The sequence below is a fragment of the Amblyomma mixtum genome, chromosome 10 (genome assembly GCF_055824585.1).
Source record: "Amblyomma mixtum isolate Tamu chromosome 10, ASM5582458v1, whole genome shotgun sequence".
NCBI lineage: Eukaryota > Metazoa > Arthropoda > Arachnida > Ixodida > Ixodidae > Amblyomma > Amblyomma mixtum.
The window spans coordinates 96,844,064-96,855,529 of NC_143021.1; the positions used below are offsets into that span (position 1 = coordinate 96,844,064).

Genomic DNA, 11,466 nt, shown 5'->3' on the forward strand with positions numbered 1-11,466 from the left:
CGGGACAGCACCAAACAAGGCACTCACGTCTGCGGGGGTAACACTCTTCTTAATGCAGAATGTCAGGAACCTAGCACGGTACGTAGCTCTTCCAATGTTGCTCTGGAGCACATGCACATCTGAAGAACAGACACACAGAGGAAAGGCGAGCCCGATGTATAAGAAATGTACTTCAGTAGAGTTAGTTCTTGGGCTAGGTGGTATTCTTGATTTGAGCTAATAGTTTTCCAGTGTAACGGTACACGGCCAAAGAAAAGAAGCAGGAAGAGAAGAAGGACGAACACAGCGCTGACCAAACTTCCGTGAGCCCTGCAACTTCACCTCTGAGGTGATGAAACCTTCTCTGAGCAATCTATTGCGGGAAGCGAGCAAAACATGCCACGCGTAGAAACGCCGTTTAAGTCGAAACGTGAGCGTCCAAACGTCGAAACACGTTTGCAAACTCTTAAGATCTCATTTGCGGAGACAAATAAGGTTATACATCGACTGGCTACGCGCGGTATGTTTTGCGCGCTTCCCGGAATGGATGGCTGAGAGAAGGTTTCATCACCTCAGAAGTGAAGCTGCAAGAGTGACGGAAGTTAGGTCAGCGCTGTGTTAGTCCTTCTTTTCCTGCTTCCCTTCTTTGGCCGCGTGGCGTTGCGCAGGAAAACTATGAGTTTAAATCGAGCATACCAAGTAGCCCAAGAACTAAGACTACTAAACTGCACTAACACAAGAGAGAGGCAAACAAGAAAAACACAATTTGTTCACCGGGCATTGCGACAGTCCGACGACTAGAGGTTCACGACGATTCCGTCCCACAGAATGGCGCGCGCTGCATCGTTGAACCGCGGCGTCGAGCAGGCGCGCTCCACGGAAGCTTGAATGGTGGCTCCGACTAAACTGACAGCGGTCAACGCCCTTCTTATATAGGCTCGCTCCACGTCTGTCTGTTCTTCGCACCATGGCTGGCGCGCACATAAGCACAGCATCGGCCGTGCTGTCTCCTTCTCTTTCTCGCCCCGGGCGCGCGTCTCTGATTGGTCAAAAGCAGGCAGTGGATTCCAGGAGCATCTGGAACTTTCTGGCGTGGCGCCGCCGCCGATGTGCGAGCGAAAAGGAGGAGGGCATGCCTCATCCAGCGCTCTCTGGACTATCAGGACTGCTCACTCCTCCTGTCGCGGCTGCTGACGTCTGTCAGTTTTGACCGACGCTTTCCGTCGCGCGGAGGTGCCCACGCCGTTCTCGAGAGTAGGATTTGCTAAGCCTGACGAGACCTGTCGCGGCATGCTGGTGTTTCTATTCTGAACCGGTTCTGTTCGCGACTGGAGAAGACGTGTTTTTCTGTGTCTCTGAACTGCTGTGTTGTGATATGAAGCGTTTCACTCGCTGAATGTTCGCGTAGTGTACGCCTGCAAACTGTCCTAATGGGGCGATACTGCGTGCCCAACTGTCGCGGCAATTACGACAATGGGCCGAAGGTTCGAGTGTTCTCGTTCCCAAAGGATGATCGAAGAGCAAAGTGGGAGCGGGCTGTTCGTCGCGATGACGTTGATATCCGTTCTCTCCGTGATCCGAAGGTATGTGTACGTTTATACTACGTAATTTGAGTCGCTTCAAAAGCACCACCTCCAGCATGTCCGGTTCTTGCTCTACAATAATGATCTCTTGTGCGCTTTTGACTTGCCAGCCAGCGTAAGCCCTGACATTGTAACGGCTGTTATTGTAGGCAAGTTTCTGTTCTGAAATGTTCGCTTCGACTGCGGCGCTTTGTGGTGATGAGATACGCTATTTTTATAACGCCGTGCGCATGCCTTGAAAGATGTTTTTTTCCAGATGTGAAAATAATGGTCTTTTGTTTGTTTTTTACTTGCCAGCCAGTAAGACCCGATATTTCACGGGTGTTTATTTGTGTTCTGGAACGTTATAAGATCGCGCAAGTCATGAGTGATGTTCTTTCCAGGAACGCCAGGACGTATTATCAGTTAACGCGCACGCTCGAAGTGATCTGTAGATTGTTGTCGAATGTATTTGCTGGTCAGCGCGCTTCATTGAGAATTTTATAGCTTTCCTTTTTATTTTGTGGCTTAGTAAATGAGGCGGATGTGGAGCACGAAGCCTGTAATATACCGTTTATTTTTTGTGAATGGTTTGCAGGTGTGCGAGCTCCATTTCAAGGCGGAGTACTTAAGGACGACTACCACGTACACCGATCCAAGAACCGGCAGGACAGTAGAAGCTCCCAAGCGCGCTACTCGGCTTACGTTCGACGCAGTGCCGACAATTTTTCCTAATGCACCTGCTTATTTGAGCGAATGCGCACCAGTGCGCCAGCAGCCAGAGGCAAAAAGGAAACGTCGCGAAGCATCGCATCTAGAGGAAGCTATTCGGCAGTCCATTTTATCGCACGAAGGACAAGAGCGTCAAAATAAGCTGCAGTCATATGAAGACTTTGTATCGGGCCTACAAAGCCTCGACCTCTCCACCTACTGGACTTCAGTAAAAGCAGAGCATGCTGTTCTCTTTGTTCACATAGAGGGTGAAGACCCACCAGACGTCCAAGGATCTGTGATTGTTAGTAAGAACATGAAGGTTACGGCCTTCTGGAGGAAAGTGAAAGTGCCTGTGAAGGACCGGCTCATCCCGTGTATACTGGACGATCTGCGCTGCCTTCAGACTGCACTAGACAGTATGAGAAGTTTCAAGGCTCCAGACGTTTGCGACAAGGATGAAGAAGTGAAGGCAAGTTTCAGCTTGCTTTTCTCTTTGCTGGACAGCCTCAGGTGTGGCGATCTTTTGCAGCAAGAGAAAACAGAAGCGCTCGGCTTTATAAAAGAGCAACTTGACCTATTGCACAAGAAGGACCATTCAGCACGGTACTCTGCTGAGCTTTTAATATTTTCCAGTATTCTTTACACTGTTTCCCCACACGCTTACCGATTCATTCGCAGTGCTGGCAAGTTAGCACTACCACATCGATCTACACTCATGCGAATCTGTTCTCAATATAACGTCAACCCTGGAAATGAGCAGGACGATGAAGGGATTTTACGTTAGGTGAAGAAGCGATCAAGCCTTCTGAAACCGCATGAAAAGATCGTCACTATAATGATGGACGAGATCCATATTCAGCCGTACTTCGAATACAAAGGTGGATCAGTGACCGGGGCAGCTTCTAATTCTTGCGAAGCGGCCAAAACTGCGCATGTTTTTATGATCCAGTCCTTGCTATCAGCCCACAAGGATGTCGCGCACATTCTGCCAGTATCTAACATTGACGCAGCCCAATTGCATGCAGTCCTAAGACAATTTTGGAGCTATAGAATGCAGGGCTTACTGTCATCGCAGTAATAACAGATAATAATTCCATAAACAGAAAAGTGCTGTCCTTGTTTTCTAAAACTCGGACAGTTGACATTGTGTACCCTCACCCTGTAGACGAATCAAGACCCCTTTTTTATGTAGTTGACCCAGTCCATCTTCTGAAGTGCATAAGAAACAACTGGTTAAACCAGAAAAATCCAGGAACGTGCATCTTCTACCCGTATTTCCTAGCACATCTTCGTTAGTTCGGGTTAATGGAGCGTCTTCCAAAGCTCTTCGAGACATGCACGCTTCGGAGCAACACAGCGTCTCAAAGTTTGTTTATGGATTGAGCTACAAAGCACTGCATTAATCCAACATTGAGCGCCAGAATGGGAAGCATGTTTTAAAGGTTTTTACTTCATTTGTGGTGGAGGCTCTAAATATGCGCGGAGACGAGCTTAATTTGAACTACGCCGCAGGGACAGCGCATTTCAATGACCTAATACTGAAGTGGTGGCATATTGTCAACGTGAAAAGCCCCTCCAAAGGCCGGCGCCTACGAGATCCGCTCCAGGATCCAGTAAAGAGTTTGGCTGACAAGCAGATAGAATTTCTGAATAAATTCGTGGATTGGTTGGACACATGGCGAGACATCAGGATAGATACAGGCGCACTAACCACTGAAACACGCAGCGCTGCGGCTGACTTGTTACTCGCTTGTCGAACTGTGCCGGTACTGCCTTGAAGAATTGAATTTGGACTACGTGTTGCTGGGAAAATTTCAGACCGACAGTCTGGAAGAAAGGTTCGGACAGTACCGTCGGCTGTCGGGAACGAATTATCATATCTCAATCCAACAAGTCTTTGAGTCAGAGAAAAAACTGAGGCAACAAGACAGTTTGGTTTTGCCAGATATGCAGGAAATGCAGAAGCCATGTTCTGAAACACTTGACGGAGCTCAGTTGACAGAGGAGTACGGCATAAAGGTGTCAGATCATGATATAAGAAATAAGGAATCCATTCTGCGCGTTAACGAAGCTGCCCTGTCAGTATTGTGCCATGAATATTACGTCTGAGAACCGGGAAGTTCAACTTGAAAGGAATCTCCTAATCGAAAACCTCTCGAGAGGCGCTCTCAAGTTTCCTCAACCGGCTGTCGTTAATGCGGTTCTACACGCCCACATTGTCTTAGAGCAGCTTACCAACAAAGCGAATGCTGCACGTTTTCATGCAACGACACTGCTGGGGACACGACACTGCTCGTCGCACCATGCGCTCACTTGTGCTTTTCGTACAGGTAATCTTCGCTACCTGTTCACGACGTGCGGGTGATTTCATCGACTGCCCCTCATCGCCTTATCTGCTGGAGCATGCAAGCCTGGAATTGCACGCCTCTCCACCCCCACGAAAAAGCCCGGTCTTCATGCCAAAGTTGGAACACAGTGGAATTCACGTCTGCCAACCTGGAACTGCAGCAGACGTATTTAAACGCCCACCACCGGCATTTCCATTGGGACACGACACTGCTCGTCGCACCATGCGCTCACTTGTGCTTTTCGTACAGGTAATCTTCGCTACCTGTTCACGACGTGCGGGTGATTTCATCGACTGCCCCTCATCGCCTTATCTGCTGGAGCATGCAAGCCTGGAATTGCACGCCTCTCCACCCCAACGAAAAAGCCCGGTCTTCATGCCAAAGTTGGAACACAGTGGAATTCACGTCTGCCAACCTGGAACGGCAGCAGACGTATTTAAACGCCCACCACCGGCATTTCCATTGGGACACGACACTGCTCGTCGCACCATGCGCTCACTTGTGCTTTTCGTACAGGTTAGTTACCGTCAGAATTCTCTTTGCATTAAGACGTCAAACCCTTGCTTTTTCGCAGTGTCGTGCCCCATTGAGCTCTTTCATGTTAAAAAATGGTTATTGTGCTTCGCTGAGTGCTCTGCGCTGCTTGTGTGCAATGTTTACCTTTCCAAATTGCTCATTTTCTTATCAGGTGATGTCGAGTTAAATCCTGGCCCCTCAGTTGCATGTGATTCCTGTACGCAGACAGATACTCTAGATCTGTCAATGGTTCTACAAGCCATAAGTAGAATTGAGTCGGGCCAGGTGCAGATTCTATCGGACCTTGCGGAAATACGCAATAGACAAAGTTCTACTGATGAAGAAATCAAAGGCCTTTCGGAGAGAGTCAAAGTACTGGAGCAATGTGTTAATGTGAATTCAACTGGCGACACTGCGCAAGTCCCGTCTACCGAAATAGCGACCTTGAAGGCTACTCTTGATGATGCCGAAAACAGACTTCGAAAGAACAATCTTCTCTTTTTTGGTTTCAAAGATAACGTATCTGAGACGTGGAAGCAATCCGAAGAGGCTGTTGTCTCCCTTTGTGCTACTAAACTTGGTATCTCAATCGACCCAGTTAACATAGATCATGCTCACAGGGTTGGCTCTTTCCAAGAGGACAAAAGTCGCCCCATTATTGTGCGTTTTGCCAGATTTAAAGACAAGGATGCTGTTCTTGGTTTGTGTCACAAGCTTAAAGATACTGACTTTTATGTTCGCGAAGACCTTTCACGCCCACTTCGTCTCGCCCGCAAAAAGCTGCTTGATTTTGCAAGTGGCCAAGACTTATCTTATAAATTGCGGCACAACAAACTTGTCATTGATGGTAAAAGCTATGTCTACGATGCTAGCTCAGATACTGTGATTCTACAAAAAAAGTAGCACGCAATCAATCTCGACCGCGTCAACCTGCATGTGATGCTCGTATTAAATCTAACCCCCGTTTTTCCTCTCATCAGGCAGGCATCAGTGTCATGCTTATCAATTGTCGAAGTGTAAAGAATAAAATTGATGAACTAGCTGCTTTAATATCTTCTTCGAACACGGATGTTGTTATCGGCTGCGAATCATGGTTAGATGAATCCATTTGCAGCGCTGAAGTGTTTCCTTCTGAATATGTGTCTTACCGAAAAGATAGAAACACACACGGAGGAGGCGTGTTCTTGCTCGTAAGGCAAAATATAGCAAGCTTTGCGGTCACTACTGGTGATATCAAATGTGAATCGGTGTGGTGTAAATTGGTGCTTGAAAATCATGAATACCTTACTATCGGCGCTTTTTATCGCCCGCCTAATAACGACTCCCATTCCCTCAATGCCCTTTCGAATGTTTTGCTGAAAGTTACAACTGATTATTTCCTGATCGGAGGGGACTTTAACATGCCTGACGTTCAGTGGCAGAATAAATTACCAGTGCTCTCCTCCCACTCGTCTTTGTCCTACGCCTTTAATAATCTTATCTCAACACATGGTCTTTTTCAATTTGTGGCAACTCCGACCAGACGACAAAGAGGGACAAGTTCTATTCTTGATCTCTTGTTTTCAAACTCCCCTTCATTGCTCGACTCTCTCTCGGTTGTGCCTGGAATAAGCGATCATGACGTTGTAGTAGCCCCCGTTGTAAGTCCAAAACCGATCATTCCTGTGCCGCGGTCTCGCAAAGTCTACAACTTCGAAAGAGGAGATTATAATAGTATTATCGTTGCCCTACAATGTGAACTCGACAGCTTTGTTCAGATTAGCGGTAGCCGAAATGTAGATGAATTGTGGTCCGACTTCAAAGATAAGGTCCTGAGCTTAATTGATACTTATATACCTTACCAAATACTTTCGGTAAAACGCAGAAGGTCTAAGCCATGGTTCACGAAAGAAATAAAGACACTTATTAACAAAAGAAATCGCATGTTTAGAACCTATAGAGACCAGACTAACTCTCCTGCTTTTCAGAGACTTGAGCGGTTGAGTGCGGAAATCAAGTCTAAAATCAAAATAGCAAAAAAAGAGTTCTTTGTTTCACTAGGACCGAAAATTGCAAGTAATCCAAAAACTCTGTGGCATTTAGTTAAAGCCAATAACAAAGACGAGGTCGGAATACCTCCGATAAAAGATGAAGGTAACATTCTTACTAGTGATGCAGATAAGGCAACCTGTTTTAATCAGTATTTCACCTCTGTTTTCTCGGACTTAGCACCAGGGCTTACTTCAGTTACTACGGGTACTGAGACCATGCCTGACATTACGATTAGTAGGTCTGGTATCTTTAATCTTCTGCGAAAGCTAAAACACAATTCTGCTCCTGGCCCTGATGGAATACCGAACTTTGTTCTTAAATCTTGTGCAGACATTATATCTTATTATTTATCCATATTGTTCACAAAATCTCTGGCCACAACTGAACTCCCCCATGAATGGAAAATAGGGAATGTAGTTCCAATTCATAAGAAAGGACTGAGGGACTGCGTCTCAAATTACAGACCAATTTCCTTAACTAGCGTTTCCTGTAAGACACTTGAACACATAATTTACACTAATATTTGTTCCCATCTTGATAATAACAATTTCTTTGTAGATTATCAGCATGGGTTTAGATCAGGGAGGTCGTGTGTTACCCAACTAATTGAATTTTCTGAAGACATATTTAGCTCATTCGATAATGGTTTCCAAACTGACTGCATTCTCCTTGATTTTCAGAAAGCATTCGACAAAGTTTGTCACGCTCTTCTCTTTTGCAAACTATCTGCTCTCGGTTTACCTCAGCATATTCTTTTCTGGCTGCAAAATTACCTAACTGGCCGTTCGCAGAATGTAATCGTAAATGGAGCTGAATCTGCTACCGCTTCTGTGACATCCGGGGTACCACAGGGCTCTGTATTAGGGCCTCTTCTTTTTTTAATTTACGTTAATGACATTGGTACTGGAATAACTTCAAAAATCAGGCTCTACGCTGATGATTCTGTTTTATACAGGGAAATTAAACATGATTCAGATCGATTAGCTTTACAGTCCGACCTCCATAGAATATCCCATTGGTGTCAAAACTGGCTTATGTCTCTAAACGTTTCCAAGTGCTCTTATATCCATTTCACCAGAAAGCGTAATTTCATGCAGTCAAATTATTACATCGATGGTCAGCCCCTCGCGTCAGTTAACGAAGCTAAATACCTAGGTGTCACATTTTCTTCAGACTTAACATGGAATCATCACGTTCAATGTATAACCCAGAAGGCAGGTCGCGTTCTGAACTTTATTAAAAGAAACTTCAAACAAGCCCCACAAAACGTTAGGGAAACACTTTACGTTACCAATGTCCGCCCTATTCTTGAATATGCCTGTATTGTGTGGGACCCTCCCACACAGCATCTTATTAACAGTATAGAAGCCATTCAGAATCGTGCCGCTCGCTTTGTAACTAGTTGTTACCAATTTCCCAGCAGCATCTCCGGTATAAAACGTCAGATTAACTGGGAGGACCTTTCCCTGCGCCGTGAACGATTTCGCCTTTTATTCTTGCGGGACGTTCTGTACAACGAAACACCGTTAGCTAAAAGTAGATATTTACAGACACCGAGTTATGTATCTGAGCGGCGAGATCACAGCCTAAAGATTAAAGAAATTTTTGCCCGCACATCTGTTTATAAGAAGTCGTTTTTTCCGTGCACTATCAGTAAATGGAACCAGCTGCGTCCTGACATTGTTGAAACTGCTGATCGTGCAAAGTTTGTCGATGCACTTAGTCATTACGCGTAACTTTCTTCATTTTTTCCCCTTTGTGTCTACTGATTGATTACCCGTGTATGTTGCGTGTGTTTATTTATTACTTTGGAGCAATTATTGATTGCCCGCGTTTGTTTCTTGTATTTGTTATCACTCTGATGCTTTGAAATGGGTTTCTATCGTTCCTCAATTCTGCAATGCCCATCAGGACAATGTATTTGATGCCTGTACTGTTTACACTTTAGAACTTTGGCGCTGACAAGTGTTCCAGTTTTCTGCCTCGTCCCCCCTACTGTAATGCCCACCAGGGCGATATGTAGGTACTTGAATAAATAAATAAATAAATAAATAAATAAACAGAGGGAGCTACTTATAGCTGTCACAAGACATCTTTGTGAAACAGAGGATTTTCATGTCTGTAACAATGGTCACTATCCTGACACTGTGCTGACAAACATACTTGTGGCAGCAGCAAACACTCTTCTGAAAAACTACGTTTCCATAAAGACTGATGTTCTGAAGAGTAGAAAAACGCCGATTCAACACAGGAAATTGCAGAAGTTTGCAAAATGAGTAACAACAGTTTCCATGTGTTTTCCGGACACAGTGTGTATGTGTGTGTATGTGCCAAGCGTGTGTGTAAATAAAGATTCATTAAATTTACCTTTTTTATTTCGTTACTTTGTTGGGCCATCGAACTTTACTCTTATAAACCGGTCACACGTTCCACGGCGCACAATCTCTATTTTTAGTGGAATAATAAATTGCTGTACAGATAAATGCACGGATTTTGAAGCATTATGTATTCATTACATACACTGCCAATCAAAATGCACAGGCAAAATAAAGCTATTACACATGTGCACTTCGCCACGATCATTCCTTCTTGCGGCGGCTGAATTTCGATGAAGGCGAAATTCCAGAGGCCCGTGTGCTGTGCGATGTCAGTGCACGTTAAAGAACCCCAGGTGGTCGAAATTTCCGGAGCCTTTCACTACGGCGTGTCTCATAGCCTCAGTCGCTTTGGGACGTCAAACCCTAACAAATCAAACAAATCAAATCATTCCTTCTTTTCACGGGAAGCGATGATATGCGCTTCACAGCCTGCCGCTTTCGCGTGGCTCGGTCAAGACACGTGACGTCACGGCGGTAGTGAGCAGGCCTGAAACTAGTTCTAGATGGCATTGTCTCAGCCCACGCAAGGTTACGCGCTCTCCGCCGATTTCGAGTAGAAGCATCTCCGACATTCTAGAAAAATTGACGGCAATCCCCCCGCGCGCCGCGTGGAGAGGTGGAGGGGGCAGCACGCACGCAAGGCTAGTCGCTCACCGGGGTTTCCTTCTCGACTGTTTTACGACCCGCTATGGCGATATGCGTCTGCGCGGCGCTGTTTTTGTTCTTTTGTTTAAAAAATGTGGCGTGTTATGTGACAACCGTCAACTGGCGAGTCACGGGTACTGGTTCTAAGAAATCTCTTCACGACTTTACACTTCTACGGAATTTCACCGGAACCCTGCCAAGAGAGCCCAACCTAGATCAGCCTTTCCAACAAGCAGCGCACGTGGTGACGAAGAATGTGCGGTGCGGAGTCACACTGAACATCCTTCAGCCCATGGTTTCAAGAAACTGTGCTTCTTGGCTAGAATAGAAATAGAATGTCTTGTTGTCCCCCAAAGTCTCCCTGAGTCCCGTCATCCTCGTACCTCCTCCGGGCCCGGCCACGCTACCCGGATCCCAACAACGCTTTCCCCTCGTGCAAATGACGCATTGACAGAATCTCAAAATCAAGGAAGTTAAGAAACGGTGAATAAGGAGCCGATGCACACCGAAAAATAAAAATGACCCATTCAGAAAATAAATGCCCCTATATTACAACAGAAATCATTTTTCCCCTAGACGACGTTTAAATTCCCTAGATCAAGAGAAAATCCCTACGGTTGGAAGCACTGGCTGAAACGACGGTGGAAGGCGGAAAACGGCTGAGGTGCCCGGACAACGCTTACGCTTTCATTTTCCATCGCACAGCGCGGGAAGAGATTAACGTGTAAAACGTAAAATGGTGCCATCTTCTTCAATGTTGTATTCTGCGAATACATTATTAATGAGGCAAAACTCAGCTGGCGACTCTACAGGCCCAGCCGGCCCAGACAACGGCAAACAACATATTTAACAGACGGTGTTAAATGGTACCCGTATCTTTGGCGGAGTACCGCAGCACACCAACTGCCAGCGCTCTCTCTGTGCAAGTCTCTATGCAAGGCTCAACCTCGACATTTCGGAGAAGGACATTAGGGCATGCAAAACATCCACGCTCAGACCTTTCTTCAGTATAAAAACCCATAAAGAGGACTTTTCATACTCATCATAGACAAAGAAACTTCGCAGCATCATGTGGCTAGATATCTACAGCCCCACTTGTCGAAGGTGTCGGGTAGCAGACCATTTGAAAGTTCAAGGCTGGAATGAAATCATAAAATTTTTGCAGAACGATTCGCCGGTCACCTGCATGTAAGTTACGTCCACGCTTCGTATGTCGTCTTTAAAGTGTGTCTGGTTTGTTTAAGTACAGCGTGGTTTTAACACTATGAACCACCAACTTGCCCCTGTAATTGT

General features: G+C 45.8%; 1 pseudogene; it reads left to right on the forward strand.

Moving 5' to 3' along the window:
- Positions 1–1,409: 1,409 nt before the first annotated feature.
- LOC149326486 (uncharacterized) lies at positions 1,410–9,426 on the forward strand (annotated as a pseudogene).
- The last annotated feature ends 2,040 nt before the right edge of the window (positions 9,427–11,466 follow it).